Here is a 13,926-nt window from a genome sequence, read left to right as displayed (position 1 = left end):
AAGGTGTTATTGTTAATAAGGAGAATATATGTATATGCTTTGTTAGTTTAGATGGGCTTTTATGGACTTTTATTAGCCCAATATAAAAAACCATATGACCCATTTAATCAGTTTATGAAAGGCATATTTGGATATCATCATATCACTGGAAGTACCTTTTTTTTAATTTGGAATTTCTTGCCAAATAATTTCTAACTGTAATTAAAAATAAAATAAAATTAGGTGGGTGGCAAATAGTTTATAAAAAGGAGATTAATAAACGATTAAACTGATACTTGAATTTAGAATAATAAAAATTCCCAAAAATAGAATGGTAAAGTGTGGGGGATCTGGAAATTAGTGAAAAAAGTCTATGAAAGTGACAACCAAATTTAATGGTAAATCCTAATTAAATCATGTCGAATTTTTATTTGTCGGGCCATTATTATTTTACCTTTCTTTGGCCCCTCGATTACAAAATAAAGTTAATATAATCACCAACTTGTTTCACCATTGAGAGTCATTGACTCTTTTATCTGATTTTACGTATCGAATTTTTTTTGTATTTATTTAGTTCACAAATGCAACATTACTATATATAGTTTATGCTAACTTTAATAATTTATAAATTAACTTTATGAAGTTTTTTTTTTTTTTTTGGGTTTTCCTTGGATTCTAAATTGATCGACACTTTGATAGCATATCTGGAATCAAGAACAACTTTATAACACGTGAACCATATGGTGCAAAGTTATCAAAGTTGAATAATTGTGGTACAACATAAAAACATTTACTATATACATACGTGCTATATAATTAGGGGTACTGCAATTCAAAATAAATAATAAGAATGCTGTTATGGATTAAGTTTTGATATATGGGAATAATTATTTTCTATCGGTCAAGTGTATTAATATCAGATAAACCTTTATCTATCTTCTACAACTGATTTGGAATTAAAACTATACAGTTGCATATAACACTTCAATTTTTAATAGAGAGTTGCATAGAACACTTTATATACATTATACATGTATTTAATTAGAAACCATTCTGTTCTCTTAATAACAAAATCAAACATAAGAAAAACACTATTGAAATTTTTTTGGTTTAATTAAGAATAACATAATTCTTTTACCCCAAATGTTAGGACATATAATGATTGCAAAGCACTTTGACGCCTCTCAAATGTAAAGTAGATTACCTATTTCAAATAAATCAATAGATTTCCATTAACTATTTGTTATTTACATGACCTAGCAGGTTGATAAAAAAAACAAAGAAAATTCCCCGTCGAACATTTTATGGCCATTGTGTCTAGTTATATTTAGTTTCATTTGAAAAGCATATTGATCTATAAGAATGTGTTTCCTTTAGCTAGGTAGATTAGATAATATCAAGAGCAAACAAAATTGTTACTGAGTGTACACATAAGTACGTTTTTCTTGTTATGATTTCACATCAAACATGCAAGTATATGTCTTGTCAAACAAATAATTTGAAGATATTGAGATGATTTCATTAGAGCGTCACAGCAAAACTGCAAAACTTTAGTCGAATCCAAATAATATTTTATGCAATATATATACAGTGTAAATGATGAGAGAATAAATAAACTAGAGTTAACTGAAAATACGACATATAAAAGCATGAAAAGACAAGAAAGACCCTGGGAAGAGCAAAGCCCAATGGTCACAGTCATCAGAGCAAACAGAAAGTTTCAGGCATCTCTTAGCTTAACTCCAACTCCCAAGTTTCAATTGTCACTTTCTCTCTCTCTAGCTAGCTCTTTCTTTATCTCCCTATCGTCTGAAACAAAAGGAATTTTCGTGAGAGCTTTTGGTTCAGCACAAAGGTCTCTCACTCTCTCTGGTTATACATGCAAAGGCTCACTCACATCATTATTCATTTAATACCACTGCACATTAACATAGAGTGAGAGAGACGCATGAAACGGAGACTGAGACTTAAGCTGTAGGCCTAATCATGTCATGTGGAAGTCAGTGCTTCTACAAATAAAATATTATTTACATTCTAACCGGGATCATTTAGTATAATGCACGTATAACTACTGTTTAATTCAGTTAAGAGTGCTAATTTTAATCATATTTAAGTAGCTAGCTGGCCCGTGAACATGGACGCTTTCAACACATGGTTAAAAGTTGGACTTAGGTCATTGCAAAAAACAAATCTGGTGTAGGTTTTCTACCATTTGATAATGTGTATAATATGAAATAATAGTATAGTTTTATTTTTTTGATTGCACAGTTAAAAAAGTTTTGTCTTAGACGTTTACGTGACTCATGATGTTTAATAACATTAAACAGAGCAAAATTGGTTTTTTCGATTGCACAGTTAAAAAAGTTTGGTCTTAGACGTTTACGTGACTAATGATGTTTAATAACATTAAACAGAGCAAAATTGGTTTATTGTATTAAATTTGGAATATTGAGTTAGGGAGTGGTAGCAGAAGCAGCTGCTAGTCAGATGATAGTGAAGTGTGTTTGACACGTGTCGGAAATTGAGACGGACTTGAAGTAAACGGAGTCCGTTTAAAGTAAGACGCCTCGGCCGTACTACTGTTATTTTGAAAGCCGCTATTTTCGCATAATCGTATAGTAGGAAGAGACCTCTCATGTGATAGATGATAGATAAAAAAAGTTCATGTAATTATTGCCTACTAAATAAAATAGCGTTTTAATATTATTAATTTTGATTTAGAAAATTGAAGTCAATGGTACTCAAGATTCTCGGCTATGTAAGAAAATATGTTCCAAAAGTAAGATAAAATTAGGTAAATAGTAAATACGATATAAATTTGATTTTAACTTTACTCTATATTGATTATATTCTATGTACATGCATGTCTGTATGTGCGTGTTGGTTTTGGTGCATTTTTGATAATAAAAAGTTACTATTATAAAAAATTAAGAGGGAATGAGGGATGATGTTTTTGTTAGCTATTTAAAATGTTCGGATTAGTGAAAAAGTATAGAAAATGAAAAAAGAAAAAAAAATAAGTAAGAGAGGAGCAGAAGAGAGACAGATTGAGAGGTCAAGTCATAAAAGTCAACATCACATCTCTTCACATGCAATAAAACACACCATTGTCTTGTCTTGTCATTTATCATTTTGCATCCCAACAAAATTTTCGTTACACATATTTTAAGAGTTGTGTTATTGTAAATGTTTCAAAACATTTTAATGTTATGTTATGATGAGTATTTTTATTTGGCCAATTTGATTGGCTCAACCGGTTAATTAGGTTGCTGTTAATGTTTTGTTAGACCCATATAGGAATATATTGTGCTACATTTGGAAAACGATATTCCTCTTATTTTATACAGGATATTCCGCTACATTTGCTACATTTAACTTATATTGGCCCTTTCTCTAGCGCCCAGGGGAGAGACTTCATGCCACGGATTTGCGACTGGATTTCCTCAATCTCGAGGTAGAGTCCCATGCTTGTCGAAGGGGTGGCCTGGACAAACGGGGTTTCGCGGGTCCGTGAGTTTGGACCCGTCGGTGGGATGACCGAAGTCACCAAGGGAGGAGGATTTCCTCGTTCCGCTTGATTGACTGTCGGTATGTCTGAGAAGTCGAGACGACGCGTGAGATCGCTTCTCCTGGTTGCGGGCGATTGCTCCGTGGAAAGTGGTGATAGAGCTGTCTGAGTCACGACAGCGTCGACTCTTCGATTAGTGTCGGAGATCATCTGGTAGATCTCCTTGGTCATGGTACCGAACAAGATTTTGAAATCTTCCATGGAGACAACTTGCGGAATTGGTACCGGCATCGTCGCACGATCAGAGGAATCCTCGGTTCGGACACCAGGTTGCTGTTCCGTAAGGAGCGTCGTCTTCCGGTTCGTTGGATGTTCGTTCGAGCGTTCTGCTTCGAGATCGTCCGAACGTTCACGGGTACGCTCCATCCCCTGGTCAAGGGCATCTTCGACACCGTCCTCAGCTGGGGGTTCGGTGTGGCTGTCGGTCAGATCTACTGAATTGGTAGCGTTGCGACGGACGTAGACGACGGTGCCCTGCGTAGTTGGAACATCACCCCGTGCAGCGGCATTATCCTGAGACAACGCGAGGCCCGTGACATCGGATACACTTGAGGAAGTGCGATTTGCCTCTGTGTTGGTCATCGAAGACATTGTTGCTAGTTCTTGAGAAATTTACTTGTAAAGACGATTTTGGGTCCCTAGAGACGGCGCCAATTGTAGAAATTGGGTTTCACACAATGAATTTGTTTAAAGGGGAAACAAATTCAATAAAATAATCTCTCAAATAACTCGGATTAAAACTAGTAAGCAAAAGGGGAAAAAGATCTCTTGAGGAAGAAGTTAGGATTTTCCGCTTAAGAACAAGTAAAAGTAGAAAATTAGGGTTTTTTGTATTAATTGTTGGATGCTTTACAATGGAGAGGTCTCTCCCCTTTTATACAGTCTCATTGATCACAAAATATATTAACTTTCATTTTTGTCCGAAGTTGGCTTCTCATTGATGGGCTTAGCCTCTTTGTCCGAACATGCCTTCATGTAGATCATCAGTTAAGATCCTTAACCGGATTCCCAGTTGAATAATCAATTTATCTTTCTGGTTTAGATCGGTATGTCGGGGGTGCTAAATTCCGCACTAACAGTCGCAAACATATATCATTCTTAAAAGTTCATTTTAATTTGGACCTAAAAGATGTATAGAAAAATATTTCGTTTCACTTTTTCGTATATAGAAAGAATATTACCATTAAACAAAAGAAGCTTAATTAGGGTTTTGAAAAAGAAAAAAGAAAAAGATCTTTGGAAACGATATTTCTCCCTTTAGATTCAGATTGATTCGCTTACTTGGATTGAACATATATATACGCTAAACAAAATGTTTTAATTGTTGAAAAAAGCAACTTAAGTTTACTGCTACACCACTTGTGTAAAATTTCCCTTTTTCTGCATAATTCAAATCACCTGCAATCCTTAACAAACACTCCTTCTGCAGCAATCTATAACCTAGTAAATTCCAGCTTTCCTTGTCTACCTTTTACACTCACATGCAACATTTATACATATTGTGAAATTGCATGTAAATATATAGATATGGTAACTTTCTATTGTTAATTGAACAATAAGCACTTTTAGCATTCGGTGTTAATTTATATACAGATGGGTTACTGGTCTCCTAAAGGCCTGCAATATGACTCAAGCACCTTTTTTTTTTGAATCCCCTACCTTTTTTTCTGGGCCAAAATATATACACATATATATAATATTCTATATAATTAGGATATATATATGTGTACATTATACAAATATATTATGGTATGATGATAAATATGGTTTAGTTTCAAATATTTTGTGTCGTGTTATTTGCATCTGATTCTCACAATTGCCAAAGATTTTCTTTTTGGGATGATTGAAGGAAAATATAATGTGGGATCCATGAAATAAAATTTTAGTGATGGTGAACTAAATATGAATATAATATTTAATTTGTTTTTTATTTTATTTTTTCAATGCCAACTTTAAACGTTTCCTTTTATTTTACTAATTTAACTTTTTGTGGCCAATGGGACCAAGATTATCAAATTAACAACACAAAAGAATCTCCACTTGACTCTTAATACTATTATGGTTTATTTAATTCATTGTTAAATGCTTTCCAAAACTCAAACTTTCTTCTTTTCATCAAGTGTGAAGTGTGTGCTCCTCTTTAATTTTCATCTGCTTTCTCCTGTCAAGTCCCTTTCCCATTATAAGAAAGATACGCCTAATCTACTCATTTTTCTAGTTTTCTTAAATGATTATTTTCTTCCCATTTGATCATTTATATGATTCTATCTAACTAAATTTCTATAAAAAAAATAAATCTTTAGGCTTTCCTCTTCTTTTTTTTTTTTTTTTTCGTGAAGATAACTGTAGAATATCGGAATACAATTTTAACTCTAGTGTGAGATTGCAATTAAAACTAAAATCTTACAGAGGTTTAGAAATGATGGATTAGTTTGTCCTTATCTTCCATCTGGATGACATTAAGAGCGAGGGCCTTGTCTTGTACCCCATAATACAAATATGTCACTACTTTGTCGTATGCACATCATGAAGTTAGTGCATATATAATGTTATAATAGCTCATGTATATGTGTACTTGGTTGCTTTTTAAGTGGTTAAAGTAACGATTTGAAAAAGAGTCAAGATTACTTATGGAATCAATAATTATTACTACGGTTCGTTTCCTATCGTTCAAGAATGATGTATTCTGTTATCTTTCTCTGTTATAGCAGTAAAACATTAGTATTTGACATCAGTTATACACTTATACACTATTGAAACCCACCAAGTTATAAGAATTGGTTAACAGACTTTTATAACGATCATTAGTGAGAAATTTCTATTTTAAAATTTTCAACATCATATGTAACACAAATATAAAATTATAAATAACATAAATTTTTGTTAAGATGCATGCGCGCGGAGTTAAATCTGGATAGTAGCAACTAGCAACCAAAAACACTAACAAAAATCACCAAAATATATATCTTGGTGCTGAAGATGACCATTAAATTCCAAAAAAATGAAAATCAGAAGATACGTTAATTCCTATAATTTTTATTAATTTAAATTGATTTGGGTTTTATACTTTCTATAATTTACTGGTCATACTTATATGATTTTGAAAAATATAAATGTTGGTTTCATTGGTTTTCAATTGATATTAGAAAACTCCTCATTCATTGTTGTATGTACCAAGCCTTGGAGAGATCTTTTCTAATTATATTTCTTCTTCTGTTATTATTAATTACAGACTATAAAGGTTTAATTGAAATTGTCATATTATTTTTGGTAAGAAATTGCAAAACATATATCATTATAAATAAACTATAGATATAGTTTGTATTTTATTATTTTACACGCAGTGACGCAGAAGATGATATATGGCAGAGAAAAATATTTTAATATTTTGAATATCTCTATGCATTTTCTTTTCTTCTCTAGTGGCTAGTATTATGAGAAATTTGCAAGAATATTCTTAACTGGAATCAACTACGCATACACACTTTTGTCGGTTCGTGTGACTACTAGGCAAGTTGATTGCAAGGGATTCGATTCGAAGTGTCTTGGAGATTATTAGGTAAACTGTTTTAATCCAATGAAGACGTATAATCCTTCCAAAATCCCATTAAGAAAGAAAAAAAATTCTAGAACCGATTCTAATATGTGGAGGTGGCCAGGAGGGTGCACACGATATATAGACGGGTTGATGTGATAGCTGTGAAGACAAAAGACGAATTGAGGAATGTCAAGTAGATGTATATATCAAACGCCAATGATTTAGGGCAACGACCATGTTAGTACATTGCAACAACTGAAGCATATTGGACTTTCTACAAAAGTTACAAAAACCAGAATTAAATATAATAATCATGTGGCCAATATATAAATATTTTGGTCAAATGTTTTTAAGTGACTTTTGTCAACTCTAAAAGTTTCCTCGAGATATCGAATATCTTATCACCAAAAGAGTACCAGAAAAACAGCGTGCATATATATATATATATATATATATATATATTAGGTTAATGGAGTTTGAATTCGTAAAAATGTTGGATTGCTATAAAATTGGATCATTTTCTTCTGTCTACATCAAGCGATAACTCGATTCTATAATTAAAGAGAAACTTTAGTGTGTATATATAATTATCTAGAATTGAAGCTTGGTTCTATTTTTAGACTATTATTCAAGAACTGGCGATATGTACAGATTAATGTGCAGTATAAAACCACATATTGTTGGTATTCAAGAATTTAAATATCAGATAATTTGACTATCTTTTAATAGACTGATAGTTCGATTCTCTTGTGTGTGTTTTTCTATAACTTTAGGTTTTGATCTTTGGAGTAGTCGAATGGATGGTAGAAATGGAGAGCATATTTGGTGACTTTCGCCAACACAAACATTAAGAGAGACAATATCATCACAATCATATATATTTTCCACCACGACCACTTAAAAGAGAATTTGAGCGGTGGTGTTTTGACCCAACTCCCTCCACAAAAAAAAACCTAATTTTATATGCTCATCCACTTCTCATTCTCTATGGATTTTCCATCAACATTTGAATCACCAGCTCATAACATTCAGTTGGGTTTCACTTAAAATTCCTCCTCTCTCTCTCTCTCTCTCTCTCTTTAAATTATGTATATATTGTGTATATATTCGTACATATATATGAATCCATTGTGGCCATATACACATACATACCTATAATAATATACTTATATCATATACGCAAGAACCCTACAATTTTATTTGTAGGCTACAAGTAAAGTCAGAGCGACCTCAGCCAATGGGCTTGCATTCAAAGCATAGACATGGATTATTGGTGGACACCTATATATGAATTATTTGGTACCTATATAAATTTGTTAATTTGATGTTTCAGCTTCAGGAGTTTCACTTGAAGACGGCTTTGAAGAGTGGAACTTCTTGGGGTTCATGTTATTTTCGGCTGCTTTCAAAAATGTCGTCATCTTTTTGGGAAAAGTATCAACACGAACATACATATATATAGAGAAATAATACACACCCAACCACACGTATATATATATATATATGCTTGTATTTTCCAACAAAATCTAATATACTTAGCTAATTCAAATCTTGTTCAAACTATTAGAGTTCTTCACTTTCCTAGACCTAGAGAGTATGTCAGCATGCTAGGGAAATGATGGGGCTCTGATGTATCCTTTCTCATTGGTTGTATTTGGAGTATGTCATTAAAGTTCTTCGATTTATTTTCCATAACTTGACTATTGGAAACTTTCTACGGACTTTTAGCAAACTCTCGAAGGTAGTCTAAGATTCACTGATACATAATCTTCGCATATAGTTGGGCCATTGGCTTCCTGTAAGTTATTAATAAATTAATGTATATATTTATGTTTGGTGTGTCAAAGTTGGTAATGCATTAAAATAGTGTGGAACCATGTTGTTCATATAGCATTTCGTTAGTTGTTCACTGTTCTGTAACAGTGAAGATTGCCAAATTAAACAGGATTAATTAGCCATGTGAATAGTTTCACTTGTTTCTTTGAGTTCTTATTATAGATAATTCATTAGTACAATTTTTCTAACTATTCATACACGTAATCCACACATACCTCGATTATATATTTAAATATTATTTAATTATACATTTAAGTTTGTAAAGAAAAACGAAGACTGTAAGCTTTTAGTGTTTTGGAAAGGAAAAAAAAGCAAGCAAATGACAGAAAAAAAAGTATTGTATGAGTGGATAAAATTAAGTAGTTTAGGAATAGAGTGATCAATATTTCTCCACGTATCAATTTTAATTATTTAATATATAAATGTTTAGGTGGCATCTTTTAACTTTTCCCTTAATCGTGTAATATAATAAATAATTAATGCTGTCGGGGTATGGAAAACAAAAAGTAAGCAAATGACAGAAAAATAATTTCTTAAGATAAAGAAAAGAGAAAGGGGAAGAAAAAGGAATGGGGAATAAATTTAAATATGTTTTAAAAAAGTTTTCAGAAAGTTGCATATATGGAATATGAAACACACAATGTGGGGTTTCATTGTTAATTAAATTATGTTTGGATTATTATTGATCGTAAACATGCACATAGAATCATTGATCATAAAAAATATTTTGCTACATATTTTGCGTAATCATCAGAATCTATATGCAATAGCATATAGTATATACTTTAATTTATATAATTAGTGAGTACATTTAAAGATAATCAAATTTCAATACAATAACTAAAGATAGGTGGAATTGTCGGGTCACTAGAAAGGATTTAGCCTAAAATGGACTCTAATATAGAGTAAAGACTAATTCTAATTATGCTCACATTTTTGGAGTCTTCTTTGTCTCTTTTTACTAAATTATTATTGATGGAGTATAGTGTATAGACCTAACCCATTTTTTTAAATAACATGGATTATATAGTTTGGGTGAAAACTAGGCCTCAACATTTTAACCGAATCTGAAATCCGAACCCGAACCCGACCCGAAATAGACAGTTCGGTTCGGATTCGGATAGTACTAAATACCCGATTGGATTTAGTTTCTTTGAAATTCGGATATCCGAACTAATCCGAAATAAATACAAAAATGTATCTAAGTGGGTTTGAACCCAGTACCTTAGGCATTTAGAAGTTTATCATAAACCATTTTGCAACCTTAGTTTTATGTCATAGTATGAAAACGTTAATTATTTATATATATATATATATAATTATGTATTCTAAAATTGATTTATTTTTTTCTTTCTCAATCAACAGAACCCATAATTGTTTTATTTTTTTTATTACCCAAATTAATTTTAGTAGAAACATGACAATCAAATCTATAAAAAAAAATATAGTTTGTGGGGTTTGAAGAGTGAGTGAGGATGGAAAATAAATATGAATCATATCGTATAATTTGCTATAAATATTAGATTTGGTAGGGAATTTGAAGGATTTAATTTTTGAAGTAGTGGCCATGGATAAACAAATCTAGGGTTTTTTTGTTGAAAAAAGAGATGAAGAAGAAGGAAACAAGAAGAGGAAGATAGAAAGTATTTTTTTTTTTAAGACAGATTTTTTTTTTATGACTTCGGGTAACCCAAAATTACGCGAACCCGAAGACATCCGATCCGAACCCGATCTGATATTAAAAAATACCCGATCAGATTTTATATCTCTATATCCGAAAATCCGAAAACCCAAACATCCGAACCCAAATCCGATCGGATATCCAAATGCCCAGGCCTAGTGAAAACACACATTAGCGAAACATAATTTCCAACCATTTTGTATTTCTTGTAAATATTTCAATTAATTACTTTACACTAAATTAAAAGTTTATTGAATAAAATTTTTTATTTTATAGATATATGATAAACTATAAATAAACCGAGTGTGACGGAATCTTTAACAGAAAAAATGAGTGTTAAGGAAACTAAAGATGGGTAAGATATACAAATAGTAGGTAGCAAAAACTTTAGGATCCCGTCAAAACCAGGACCCGCTTTCCCATTTACTCTCTGGTAACTAATTGAGATGACTACCCAATATTTTACCTTCTGTTCTTTGTTTAAAAAAAAAAAAATATAGATAGAAAATAAAATTGCGTACCTGTGATTTCTTCCAAACTATATTCATGTATTTTTCATTACAGTTTGTAGATATAGAACAGCAAGGTATTTATTCAAAATGTATAAGCTCTCAGCTATTAACAAACAACAGGTTAAATAACTAGGTGAAAACATTGAGGACTTTATCCAAATTCTAGAAAACCACCAAATATATGTTTCGTCTTCTATAAAAACACTAATCCTAGCTAGTAATAGTGTAAAAGACCATTAAATGAATAGCATAATTGACCTAAGACAGAATGGGAAAACTCAACACACAAGACTTACGCAATCTAGGCCAATCACGACAAGTGTGTGTTTCAAACTTTTACCTATATATATACATACACACATATATGACATGTAAGATGTGAAGAAAAAAGACCCGATAAATAGGATATTTATTAATTTCGATATACACAAACATCAATTTCACTGAGTTAATAATGAAAAGAAACCATATTTTCATGTGTTTGACAAAAGAAATGCTTCTACAATTTACAATTTAAGATGGGTTGAAAGGAAAAAAATTGAAAAGAAGAGAGAGAGAATGAAAAGACAAGTCAAACGTCAAATCGAACCACTTCCTTATCATACGACTGTCAGTGCCCTTCTGTGTGTTGTCATTCTTTTTTCTCTTATTTTTTCTCACTTTCCTTTTTACCCTGAAATTACCAAACAAATAGCTTTTTTTTTTTTTCCTTCAAAATATATCATCTCGCACGTGCACCCCTCAAACGCACGACGTAAATAACAAAGATATACCAAAACAAAATATATAGTTCGTACAAGATTTCATTCCATCATCTTTTTCATTACATCTAAAAATAAAAGTTCTAATAACTAAAATGACCTTTTTGACAAGGCGTAGATGTTAATATGAGATCTTATTTTTAGCAAAATAATGTAAATTTTCACTGGGAAGAAATAAGAAAACTTTATTTACGAATGACCAAATAATAAAACTAATTCTTGTATACTACCGTTTTGTAATAATAATAGAAGAAAAAAAAAAAAAAAAAAACAAGAAGGACCCTATCGATCCGGCCGACACGCTTCTCCATGTCCTTCCCACTCTCTCCCATCCATGTGTTATTATTATACGTTTTTTTATAAAGAAGAATGAATTTAATTTGATTGGTCCAGTCCAGTCCAACTAGTTAAATACAGCTTTCTCAACTGAGACCACGACTGCGCCATTATCAGAGCCACGTCTTGACTTCTGTGGTTGGATGTTTCACATTAATTTCATTCTCTACCTGATTGATTTGATTCTTGCATGTTAGTCGAATAATAGCTTTGTTTGATGATTACCAGCATATATGATTTAGTTTTCTTTTTCTTTAACAAGTACTGTACCTTCATTTCAGTTGAAGTTTCTTATAAACGACATCTTATCATTTTAATTCACAGTCGACAAATTTATAGTGTTAATAGTTTCAAGAGTAAAAAACGATAGAAAAAAAGCTCAAAAAATATGTGATAAAACGGTATGAATTTTACATTTAAAACATATTATTTTGATATTCTTTGTATCAATATTTAACACGCTAAATAATAATTAAAGCCTAAAATTAGTAGATCACATGTTTAAATAACAAAATAAAAACATATTTGATAAATTAAGTATTTATATAAAATATTATATTACAAAATAAGAAAAATATGGATTTCGTAATGTTTAAATTAGTCACAAGGATGAAATCATAAAAAACAAATGTTTTAACCCATTTTCTTAGTTATTCTATTATGTTGCCATCTAGTGCAATTTATCTTTATTTATGAAACATATCTTCATCACCATTAATATACAAAATGCTAACTTCTTACATATAATAATATTATTCATGATAGTTATCCTAAAAGATATCTAATTGTCAATAAATAATTCAACCCACAAGAAATGTAAATACAACAGATCACTCACTTAACAACATGTGCAAATCAAAAAGAAAATGAATTTAGTAATCTAATATTATTTACAATTTGAGCAACCACTAAACTAGCAAATATAAATTTTCAGTTAAAAAGCTCCATGTTGCTTACAAGATTTAGGGCTCGTATTTGTAGTTAAGTAAAATGTTCGATCTTTCTAGCTAGGTTAGTCTTAATAGGAATACTTTAATTACATTTGGTTACTGTGCATGCCTTAGATTGTAAGAATATCCCAGCTCTTTCGTATAATCGAGGGATTAGTTTTGTTCGCGGGATCTTCTGGTTTAGAGAAATATTTAATACCTAGCCAAAAAAAAACCACAAAGTAAAGCAAAGAAAAGAGTAAAGTAAAGGAGTAGGAAAAAGGAGAATGGGGAGGATTGGTCCAACGGTCAAACAGAAAACCATCAAATCACATTGCACAACAGTTATGAAAATTTATTTCACTCCTTCCTTCTGTCTGTCTTTTAACTTAAATTAGGCCTATGTTCTTATCCATCACCTTCCCCTCCCAATTTTACCATTTTATCCCATCTCCTCCTCCTCCATGCACACGCACATCCTTTACATATACATATTTCTATAACATATGTGTATGTAATATATATAACCATGGTGTTTTGTTCAGGCTTTCACATGTTGTGTATCAAGCCAAAAAGACAATTGCCGAGGATCTTGGATTTATTATATTATCCTACTCAAATTACATACGCCTCGTTTTGGAAATCTTATGTTCGGTGAGATTTAAGTAGGATTTTGATTAGTCAGGTGCTAATGATGCTCATTATTTATTTAAACACTTGATCATTATTATAAATTTTCTCATTCAATTATACATTTATTCCATTAATAGATTTGGCCCACCTTGT

This window comes from Camelina sativa, chromosome 6 (genome assembly GCF_030686135.1).
Source record: "Camelina sativa cultivar CO46 ecotype springtype chromosome 6, ASM3068613v1".
NCBI classification, from domain to species: domain Eukaryota; kingdom Viridiplantae; phylum Streptophyta; class Magnoliopsida; order Brassicales; family Brassicaceae; genus Camelina; species Camelina sativa.
Note: the sequence above shows the minus strand (reverse complement) of the source record.